This window comes from Macrotis lagotis, chromosome 2 (assembly GCF_037893015.1).
Source record: "Macrotis lagotis isolate mMagLag1 chromosome 2, bilby.v1.9.chrom.fasta, whole genome shotgun sequence".
Classification (NCBI taxonomy): domain Eukaryota; kingdom Metazoa; phylum Chordata; class Mammalia; order Peramelemorphia; family Peramelidae; genus Macrotis; species Macrotis lagotis.
The window spans coordinates 70,805,901-70,817,577 of record NC_133659.1 but is presented as its reverse complement, the minus strand read 5'-3'; the positions used below and the strand labels follow the sequence as shown (position 1 = coordinate 70,817,577).

At 34.3% G+C, this 11,677-nt stretch overlaps 1 protein-coding gene across 4 annotated transcripts in view; it reads left to right on the top strand.

Moving 5' to 3' along the window:
* Positions 1-11,677, top strand: part of ASTN1 (astrotactin 1) — a 494,085-nt gene that overhangs the window by 112,838 nt on the left and 369,570 nt on the right. The window lies entirely within an intron of this gene.

Here is an 11,677-nt window from a genome sequence, read left to right as displayed (position 1 = left end):
ACAGTGCTAAAAATTAAGACTGTCTAAAAAGGGAATATTTGGATATACTGGATATACTTGGATATACTGAGCTTCAAGTGGATTTTGGTATGTAAAAGCATGTCTGAACTGAAAGATTAGATTGCTTATTACTTCGGTATATGGACTGGTCTAAATGGTTTCCAATATTACTTGCAACCCTGATCTTCTAGGTTTCTGTTTTTTCTCTACCCCTCCTCTGAATTAGAACTTATATTCAAACAATTTGGAGGCTGTGTACCAAAAGTTAGTAAAGTGTACATAACCTTTGACCAAGCAATAAAATTCTAAGCTTATGATCCCAATTGAAAAGAAAGAAGAAAAGTGGGCCATACATAAAAATATATATTTTATAGTAGTTCTTTTTGTGGGGTGGCAAACAACTGGAAAAACAAAGACAGGCAGGAATTCTTCAATTAGGAAATCACAGAATAAATTATTACATGTGAATATAATGGAATGTTATTGCACTACAAGAAATGATGGAAAGTGTGGGTTCAGAGATTCCCCAGAGATGGAAATACTGGAATGATGAAAAATAAAGCAGACAGAAACAGACCACTTTATTCAATAACACTGTTATTAAAGAGATGTGTAATTTTAAAAGATTTAAGACCTCACCAACCATAAGTCCAAGCATTCTACCCATCTCCTGACAAAAAGGTAATGAGTGCAGAATGAGACATCTATTTTTTGGATATGATGAGTGCAGGAATTTGTTTTGCTTGATTATGAATATTTGTTTTTAAAAAAAAGAACTATTCCAATGGAAAAGTGGGAGAAAGGGTAATGAATTTTTATCTGAAGAAAATACAATTAAGAATTTAAAACTATAACCTATATTCTTAGGACTTTAACTACATGCTCATATCAGTTAGTCCAAATCGTACTATATACAGTGATAGAACCATAAGCACAGGATATATAAACATTCTATGCTGGCTCAGCTCTACCTTCTCCCTCTAGGGCTATGGGTCATTTCTCAAACAGGTACCAATCTATGTAACTGGATTTTTCTGTCAAAATATTTTGACAAGCTGTCTATTTTAGGGGGGAAAAAACTCCAATTGTTATAGAATAATTTAGAACAATCATATTAGATCACTTTTACCTGGTCAATCTAATCTTTCTGAAGTCCAGATAACCCTTTCAAACTATGCCCTTTCCCAAGATGTATGACAGAGAATTTTAGCTTCCACTTGTCCAGAAAGCCTCTCTTTCAGGATTACAAACTGGAAAAACTGCCTAATTACTTTGTCTACCATCCTATATTTTCTGGGAAAATGGCAATTTTAACTTGTTTTGGCTTTAAAACAACAGAGGAAGAGGTGGGGTTATATATCATCTGACTCAGTGATGTACACAATCTTTAGAGTCTTGCTACACGATTCAAAGTTAAAATTATTTTAGATAATACAGTTAAAAGGTCAGGACTGTGCTTTGATATGATGGGCTGCTTTTATGAAACAAACTCTGAAATGTCTGTTTTTATAGAAAGAAACTAATTTTAATTTTCTTTTAGATTCATCTCTAAATTTGCTTTAAATTTGGCATTGAATCCAGTGCATGTCATATTGCCTAGGGTACATGAGTAGGGTAATATAATAAAATCTTTAGGAATTGACTGTATATTTGTTTTCCTGTTTTGTCTTTGTCTTTGATTAAAAGAAAAGGCAAAATATGACCGCTGTGTCATTGCAATTAATAACAATAGAGAATTATATATCATTTGCATCTCTGTCACAGTAATGCTGATGAGAACTAATATTTATATGGATATGTTTTATGATTATGTATATATATATATATATATGCTATAGATGTAGACAGATAGAATGGATGATAGATAAGTAGATAGATGGGATGGATAGGTAGCGTAGGTAGGTAGGAGTAGGTAGATAGATAGATAGATAGATAGATAGATAGATAGATAGATAGATAGATAGTTTAAGTGGTTTTCAAATTAGGTGCCTGGAGTCAGGAAGATTTAACTTCTTGAGTTCAAATAGACCTCAGACATTTACTATCTGTGTAATCCTTGGAAAACGCACTTTCTCCTCCATTTTCTTATCTGTAAAATGAAGTGGAAAAGGGAAATGTGTCAAACCACTCCAGTTTCTTTTCCAAAAAAACAAAAAACAAACGCAAAAAAACAAACCCTAAACAAACAAAAAAAATGGAGTCATGAAGAATAGAACAATGATTTAAACTACTGCATAACAGCAAGAATTTTGTTGATAGGAAATCATTTGACGCTTTCATGACTGCTCATACCTTCTTATCAATAAAACAGACAAGATCCCTTTCAGCCTTACTTTCTCTAAAACTTTGACAATCCATATCAAGTTGGATAAATTTCAAAAAACTTTATCAACATTGTAACATTTGTCTGTTGTCTGAAAATCAGCCAAAAGGAAACTAATCACTAGGCTTCCTTCCAAGATAAGTGCCTGAATGGGAGAAAGGGCTGCCTAACTCCTATGTCCAGATATACCATTCCTAATAGTTTAAGAGCAGTCAAATGATGCAATAAGGTCTTGTTTTACTGATAGTATATTATTTAAGAAAATGATGGAGAAAATTTTACCAATTAAACAACAAAAAAAGTCTGGAATTTTCATTCTTGACAGTTGAACATTTACTTACGTAACGCCTGAACAGAAATCGAATCTAACAAAAGCCAAAAATTTTCATCAGACCAAATAATAATCAAATTCAATGAAAAAACTACAGTGACTTCTTTCCATTCCAGAACTGAACAAGAAGTAAATAGGGGTCACGCAGGGGCAGGTAGCCTTCCAATCTCCACAAGAGACTTTCAGGGATATGTGGTAATCTTCATATCTCTATGTATGGAGGGCAGTAAGGAAGTCAAGTCAAGCAACAAACACTTATGGGGGTTCTGAGAAAACTCCAAAGTGAACAGAAAATCCCAGAATAAGGTCTGTGAAAGCCCCAATGGGAGTAGCAATAGGAAGCAATTAGAGGGTGTTTCTGGGGGAGTAGGATTCAATATTCTGAGATAACCCAGGGTCCAGGGGTCTCTGAAGTCTCTAACACTATGAAGCTGAAAGTGGACCTTGATGATCTGCTACTCTAAATCTCAATGATGCATGTAGGATAAACCCTCAGAGATGTAGATCAGTGCAAGAAACCAAGGGGAGACCCAGGGGTGAAATCTTGCAAGGTTACACACCGCTACCTAAGAATGAAACAGGAGACAGAGGTCAGTCCTGGGATAAAAATCCAACTTAAGAACTAAAGGTGGGGAGAAATGATCACATTAAGAAAAAAAACAGTATAAAAAGTCAGTATAAAAAATTATAAATCTTACTCTAAAAACAAATGCAAACAGAGAAGCAGAGGGTTCTCAGGAAAATGGATTTTCTACACGAATATATAAAAGAAATGATGCAAAAATTATGTTTTGGAATTTTAAAGATTTTATTTATTTTGAGTTATACAATTTTTCCCCTAATCTTACTTCCCTCCCCCCCCTCCCACCCACAGAAGGCAATTTGCCAGTCTTTACATTGTTTCCATGGTATACATTGATCCAAATTGAATGTGATGAGAGAGAAATCATATCCTTACAGGAAGAAATATAAAGTATTAAAGATAACAAGATCAGGGTAATATGATATCAGTTTTTTTCTAAATTAAAGTGTAATAGTTCTTGGTATTTGTTAAAAATCCACAGTTCTTTCTCTGGATACAGATGGCATTCTCCATTACAGACAGCCCCAAATTGACCCTGACTGTTGCACTTGTGGAAGATGAGCAAGCCCATCAAAGTTCATCATCATCCCCATCGTTGCTGTTAGAGTGTATAGTGTTTTTCTGGTTCTGCTCATCTTGCTCAACATCAATTCATGCAAATCCCCTTCAGGCTTCCCTGAATTCCCATCCCTCCTGGTTTCTGATTAGAACAATAGTGTTCGCATGACATACATATACTGCAGTTTGTTAAGTCATTCCCCAGTTGAAGGACATTTGCTTGATTTCTAATTCTTAATGCAAAAAAAATTATAAAAATAAATAGAAATTCCTGAGGAAGAAATTGGAAGAAAAATCAAGAATTTTTAAAAAGAGAATGTTTAAACCTCACCTAAGAAATAAATTCCATAAATTTTGAGCAAAGTAAAGAGAAATCAATGATTTATTGAAATGATAAACACAATAGAAAAAATAAGATTTAAAAAATACATGAAAATATAAAATATATGATAATTAAAAAACATTATTGACTTTGAAAACAAGGTGAATGGGGACAATTCAACCATTATCAGACTCTTTAAAACTGTGACAAAAAAAGCTTGGACAATATTTTTTCATAAAAATCATAAGAAAACTTCTCAGAATATATTAGATTCAGAAGGCAAATTAAAGATTAAAAGAATCTACCCAACTGAAAGGTACCTCAAGAGGATCAAGAATATCACAGTTGAACCCCAAGAGCTCTCAACTCCAAGAAAAATACAAGAATAGATGGAGAAACAATTTAAGTTAGAAGGAACAACAGTCAGGACCACATAAAATTTGGCAACTTCTTCTCAAAATGAATTTAGAACACAAAACTTTAAAAGACAAAAACTGTAAGTTATAATGTAGAATAATTTACAAAGGTGTGAATAAACCCAAAGGGGGAAAATGACCTTCAATGGAATAGAGGACTTTCAAGTATTTGTAATGAAAAGATCAACATTGAGTAGTAACTGTGAAAAATAAAAAGTAGTCCAGTGTAAATCTAGAAAAATCAATTTATTTTACTAATTGGAAGGAATTATATGATGATAGAGTGCTAACATTCTTTTTATGGTTCATTTAAAAATAGTTTATTTTTTCAAATAGCAGATGTTTTAAAAGTTAGTTTTTTCCTCCCACTATCCCTATCCCCCTCCACATTGAGCAAATTAAAAAAAGAAAAATGAAAAGAAATCCCAAATAAAGAAAAGCATAGTTTGGTAGAATAAATTCTAGCATTAGCCATATCAAACAATGTCTCTGCTTTTCAGTTCATCACTTCTATATCAGGAGATGAGTGGGATATTTTAATCTTGATTCTTTTTAACTTGTGCCTTACCATTTTGATCAGAGTTCTGAAGTCTTTCAAAGTTATTTTTTTGTGCAATTTTGTTACTTTATAATTTTATGTGCTCATTTGTTTTACTCTTCATCTGTTCATGGTTAATCTCATTTTCTTTTGGAATTATTCATTTTATCAGATCTTATCAACAATGATATTCCATTATAGCCATATACCACAATTTGCTTAAGTGTTTTCCAATAGAAGGACACCCCCTTTAATTTCCAATTTTTGGCTACTATAAAAAAAGCTACTACTGTTTTTGTTGTTGTTGGTTATATATAGATCTGTCCTGTTCTTTCTCCAGAGTATAGTTGTAATAGTTCAGTTAGAGGGTATGTCTAGATTTATAACTTTCTGGTAATTGCTCTAAATTGCTTTCCAGAATAGATGAATCTATTGGTTCCACCATTTGTGTACTAATGGACCTGTTTTTCTACAGCTCTTTCAACTTTTGTCACTTTTTTATCTTGTCATCTTCTTCAGACTGATAGTTATCAACTGGAACCTCAAATTTGTTTTTATTATTTCTCTAATGATTAGTGAATTAGATAATTTTTTATGTTTGCTGATAGCTTGGATTTATTTTGAAAACTTTCAGAACTTAGCTACATTTGTCTCTTGGGAAATGGGCTCTAAATCTTAAAAATTTAAATGAATCTTATACATTTTAGACGTGAGATCTTATTAGAGAACCTTGCTGCAAACCTTTATCACAAACCTACATTAGATAATTTGTGTCACTTTTAAAATTTTTATATAATCAGAATTGTCTATTTTTATAATGTGATCCTCTTGATGAGTCATCATAGTGAGAGTCATGAGTGTACACATACAAGTACACACCAAGTTTGATATAGAACTATGTCAAACTCAGCAAAGAAAGAAGTGGGGAAGGAGGAGGTATTTAAAAGACAGGATAAAACTAGCAAGGAAATAGTCATGATCATAATAAACTTTTTTATTTTGAAGGAATAATTAAAAGAAAGAAAACAAAATGAGTGTTCTAACATGGTACCTTCAATTGCCTTTTAGAAAATTGGAGGATGCAATGCAAATTATGATATATAAATGGATTGTTACATTATTAAACTATAAAAATATCAAAAGAGATGGTTTGAGAGAATCCTGGAAAAGAGGAACTGAAGCACAGTGAAGTAGGGACAATCAGAAGGTCAATTTGTACAAAGAAAATAATAATATAAAGAAGAACAATTCCAAAAGACTTGATAACTCTGGATAAAGATATGACTAACAATGTCTCTAGAGAATCTTTAATGAAGCACGTTACCCATCTTCTGACAAAAAAAATAATGCAAAGACATTCATTTTGGTCTTGGACGTTGTGTGGATTAATTTTGCTTGACTATGCTTGTTTGGCACTGTTGGTTTTCTTTAACTCTGTTAATGGTGTAGGGAGGGTCAGTTTTGGAGAAGGGGTAGTAACAGTGATGCCCAAAAAAGTACATTGGAATTTTTAAAAAATGTATTGCAAAAGAGCCAAGATGGCTGAATGCATGCCAGCTAAATTCTCTCAATATTTCCCCCCCAAACAACTTTAAAATAAATAACTCAGATCAAAGTTTGGAGTGGAAGAGCCAACCAAAGCTCAGAAGACTTTTTTTTTACACTTTAGGATAACTTGGGAGGTTCCGAGGAAAGATCTGTAGCACTAGGGTGGACTCAGGCTCAGAGCACAGCAGGAACTCCAGTGGGGGCCTTGGAAGTAGCCATGATAGCAACAACAGCAGCACTTTCAGAAGCTTTCAGCTCAGAGACTATAAGAGGGTCAGAAAACTAATTGGGAAAGAAATTTCACGGGAACCTTTGCTGATATTGGGCCTCAGTTCCAGAATGGAGAAGAGTATTTTTGATCTGCCACAAGGGAGCTGGGGACCTGGTCAAAATTGCAATAATAAGAGTGCTAGTAATTGTGACTACAGAGGAGCAGGAACATATCCTCAACAAATATTAGGACCAAGAGAGCAGTGACTAAACCTTTCTCAGGCTAACGCTACATTGGAAGCATGAAAAACTTGTGGACCCCCAAAATTAACTTTGAAAATAGTACATCAAAGCTTGAAACTTGAAACAGTGCTTGACAGATGAGCAGAGCCTAATTTTAACGTAAAATTCAAAGTGAAAAAAAAAAGACTGAAAAATGAGTAAACAAAAAAGAAAAATCTTGATTCTAAAAGTATCATTGCTAGGGAAGTGAAGTTATAAACTAAAAGATGATAACATTATAAAAACAGTTATAAGAAATAAATCCTCAGAGAAAAAAATTATAATTGAACAAAGATCAGAAAGAGTAACAAACGAGTTGAGTGAAAGAGGAAATGATGGAAAGGAAATGAGTGTTGCAAGAATATTTTGTAAAGAGAATTAACAGCTTGGTAAAATAGGTACAGTAAATAGTGAAAAAAAATAACCTTTTTAAAATCATAACTAGCAAAATGGAAAAAACAATTCAGAAATTCAATGAAGAAAACAACTCAAAATACATAACTGACCAAATGGGGAAAGAGAGGGGGGAAAAATCATTAAATTAGAATTGGATAAGTGGAAGTGGCTGAGTCTACGAGACTTTAAGAATCAATCAAACAAACTCAAGATAATGAGAATATGGAAGAAAATATGAAACATCTCATTGGAAAAGCCACTGACCTGGAATTTAGAGATAATTTAATAATAATAAAGGTAATAACTTAATAATAGAGAATTGAAGACATATTGAATTGCCTTAAGGCCATGATCAAAGAGGAAAAAATATTAGATATATTTCAAGAAATTATAAAAAAGAAAACTATCCTGATATCTTAGATCCAAAGGGTACAATAGATATTGAAAGAATCCATTAATTACCCTTTGAAAGACATCCCCAAATGAAAATTCCCAGGAATATTATAGCCAAATTCCCTCAAGCATATTCTCTTATAGGTTTTTCTTCCCTGTGCTCCAGAAGAAGAAGGAAGGAATGTGCTCAATATTAATGAGTTGTTTTGTTGCAATTTGCTTTCAGTTTCCTGCCCTTTTTCAGCAGTGCCTTCTGAAATATCATACAATATATTTCTTCTCTTTTATACTGGCAGCTACATAAATCTTTTGTCATCTTGATTTTGTGACTCCTAAGGGAGATGAACTCTTTCTTTTTAGCTCTTTGTAGTATCTATTTTTCTTTGACTTGGAGGTTCTGAATTTTGCCTACAACATTCCTCAGAGTTTTCATTTTGGGCTTTCTTTGAGGAGTAAGTGATGGACTCTCCCAATTTTTACTTCATCCTCAGAATCTAATATATATTACACTTTTCATCCATATTTCTTGAAATATATAATCCTAAAATTTTATTTTTGTGGTGATGTTGGTTGCTCTTAGATAATCCCATGATTCCTAGATATTTTTCTTTCTAGTCTATGATGGAATTGTTTTGATAGGAGATGCTTTATATTTTCTTCTTTTTTGTGACTTTTGATTTTGTTCCAGTAATTCTTATTGCATGATCATTGATTTCTGTTTGGTCTTTTCCAAGAAATAGGGAGTCTGTTATTCAAATAACTTTTTGCACCTCTTTTAGTATTTGTCTTCCAATTGTTTCTTCTACAACTCTTTCTTCATTTATGATAGCATTTTCTTTTGGGGGGGGGGCTTTTCTTTTTTCCCTTATTTTGTTTATTTATTTTTATCTATATGCACATGTGTAATTTTAAGTACAAAATTTCCTTCCACCCTCCCTTCCCACCCATCCCCATCCTTTCAGTGGCACACTGTCAGGTTAGCATTGTACATACATATTTTTGATATACATGTTTACAGTTATTTTCGGTTTGAGAAATTGGGATTAAGGGAATGAGATACATAAAAGATAATTTTTATAAAGTGTTCATCAGATTTTGAAGAGTTGTTTTCTCTGTGTGTGTGTGTGTGTGTGTGTGTGTGTGTGTGTGTGTGTGTGTGTGTGTATTTTTCCCCCCTCTGGATGGGGATAACATTGTCCATAACCGATCTAATACAATTTGTCCTATCTCTCTGAACTGCTAAGAGGAGCTGCTTCCATCAAGTTTGTTCATCTCATAATTTAGTTGTTAATGTGTACATTGTTGTCTTGGTTCTACTCCCTTTGATCATCATCAGATCCTGTAAGTCATGCCATGCTTCTCTAGAGTCCAACTATTTATGATTTCTTATAGAACAACAGTATTCCATAGTATTAATATACCAAAACTTGTTTAGCCATCTCCCAATTGGTAGGCATCCCCTCAATTTCCAATTCTTCGTCACTGCAAAAAGAGCTGCTATGAATATTTTGGAAGATGTATGACTTTTCCCTTTTTATAATTTCTTCAGGATATAGAACTAGAATTGGAATTTCTGGGTCAAAGGGCATGAACAGTTTTATTGCTCTTTGGGCATAGTTCCATATTGTTCTCCAGAAAGGTTGGATCCATTCACAAGTCCACCAGAAATGCATCAATAACCCAACCTCCCACAACCTCTCCAAATTGTATGATAGCATTTTCTAAAAAAGAAATGCTTTTATCTTTTAGAAATTCTAAATAAAATTATGGCTGGCTTGCAGTTTGTTTTAATGTTTTGTTTGTAGATGTGGATTTATTCTTTTTTTTTGCTGGGTTTGTGTCATTATTTGCATCACTTTTTATATTCACTTTTCTTAGTCTTGCTTCCCAGATTGAAACTTTGTGTTTCTGGATACTCGTTGATTAAAAAATGAGACCTTGTTTTATCCTGATCTGTATTACCTCTGGTTCTGTCTCTCTTTCCTTTGGATAATGTCCTTTTGTTTTCTTCAAAGACTACTGGAGTGACTCAGATCAGTGAAATTCAAATTTTCAGCACCCTAAGGAGTCTGTGGTCTAAAAGGATGGTCTAATATTGCTTCCCTTCTGGCCTGGGCTTTGCAAGATCCGAAACTAAATTTGGGATCTAGGCAATATGACTTAAGTAGTTAGCTGCTGGTGCTAGCCTCTGTCGTCTTGAAGGAAGAGTATCCCAAGTCAGCATTATGGAATTGCAGGTTTGATCATGTTCTGTGCTTCTTCTCTGGAGTACACAACGATATCCTGTGCTAAAAAGCTCCATGATCTGAGTCAATGGTCAAGGTGACAGAGAGGCAGGAATGACACTGTTTTGTACTCTCTGCTTAAGCTGCAAAGATGCTGGATTGAACCCTGGTCCATCTATGAGAGGCTTTATCACCCTGTGCATGATCAGAGTTACAGGTACCTTGGCTGTAATGCAATAGGCCCCAGCCTAATTAGTAAGGCTTCACGCCTCGGGGGTCAGGTCAACATGATGGCAGACTTGTCCCAGTCAATGCATCCTATCCAGAATACAACTCTCTAGGGTCTAGAACCCATCTGTACCCTCAGCCTAGGCATTCCTGGATGAACCTCTTCTCCTATACCCACAATACTGTTTCCCTGTACCTACCCCAGCTAGAAACAGGAACCCACAATGGTTTTCTCCTTGAATTTTCCTCTCTCCACTCAATCTGATATTTTTCTTGTTCTTTTTTTGGAATGGTTGTAAGAGTTCTGGGCTGTACAGCTTCAACTATACCACCTTGCCTAATCCCCTACCTTTTCAAAGTTTAAAAATGCTATATTAATGAAAGCTATTATTACTATTAAGTCCCAAATGCCCAGCCATATCAACCAGGCAGCTTTCTTTGAGTTTCTCAAAATACTATCCTTGATTGACACCAACTAAAAATCCTTTCACTCTCTGTAAGGTGGATAAAATTGGGTTATTATTTTGTAGGTAGAGTAATTGCAGTAGGAAACAGGTAGAGAAAAGAGAGGGAATAAGGGAATTGTAAATTAGGATAAGTACTATAAGAGGAAAAGCTATTTGGAAGTATAATCAAAGATGAAAGATGCCTTCAGCTGAGTTTTTCAAGTGGAAAAATCAGTGAGTCTAAGAAACATGGCAAAGCTGTTCCAAAAGATTGAAAACTGCAAGGAAGAAAGGTCTTTCATCCAGAATGAGGAAAATGAGGATAAAGGCTTATATTCCTGTCACGCTTTCCAGTTTACAAAGTATTTTCCTCCCAATGACACTATGAGGCAGGGAGTCCAAGTATTTTAGGCTTCCCTTCCATTCCCATTTTACAGAAAAGAAAATAAGTTCAGAGAGATTCAATGACCTTAATATCACATAACCAACAAGTGGCAGAGCTGGGACTTTTAACCAATTTGTCCTGACTCCAGCTTCAGTGCTTTTTGTTCTGTGGTATGGAGCACATTAAGTTGTTATTTGGTCATTTTTCAGTCATGTCTGACTCTTTGTGACCCCAATTTGGGGCTTTCTTTGCAAGATACTCGAGTGGTATGCTATTTCCTTCTCTAGTTCATTTTACAGATGAGGAAACTTGAAGCAAACAGTGTTAAGTGACTTACCGAGGGTCACACATCATATGTGCCTGAAGGTGGTTTGAATTCAGGAAGGTGATCTTCTTAACTCCAGGCCTGGTCCCTAGGCACTGTGGTGGCATCTAGCTATCCTAAATCTCTTTTAACATGTAACTAATTTTGTGGAAGGATAAACCTTTCACA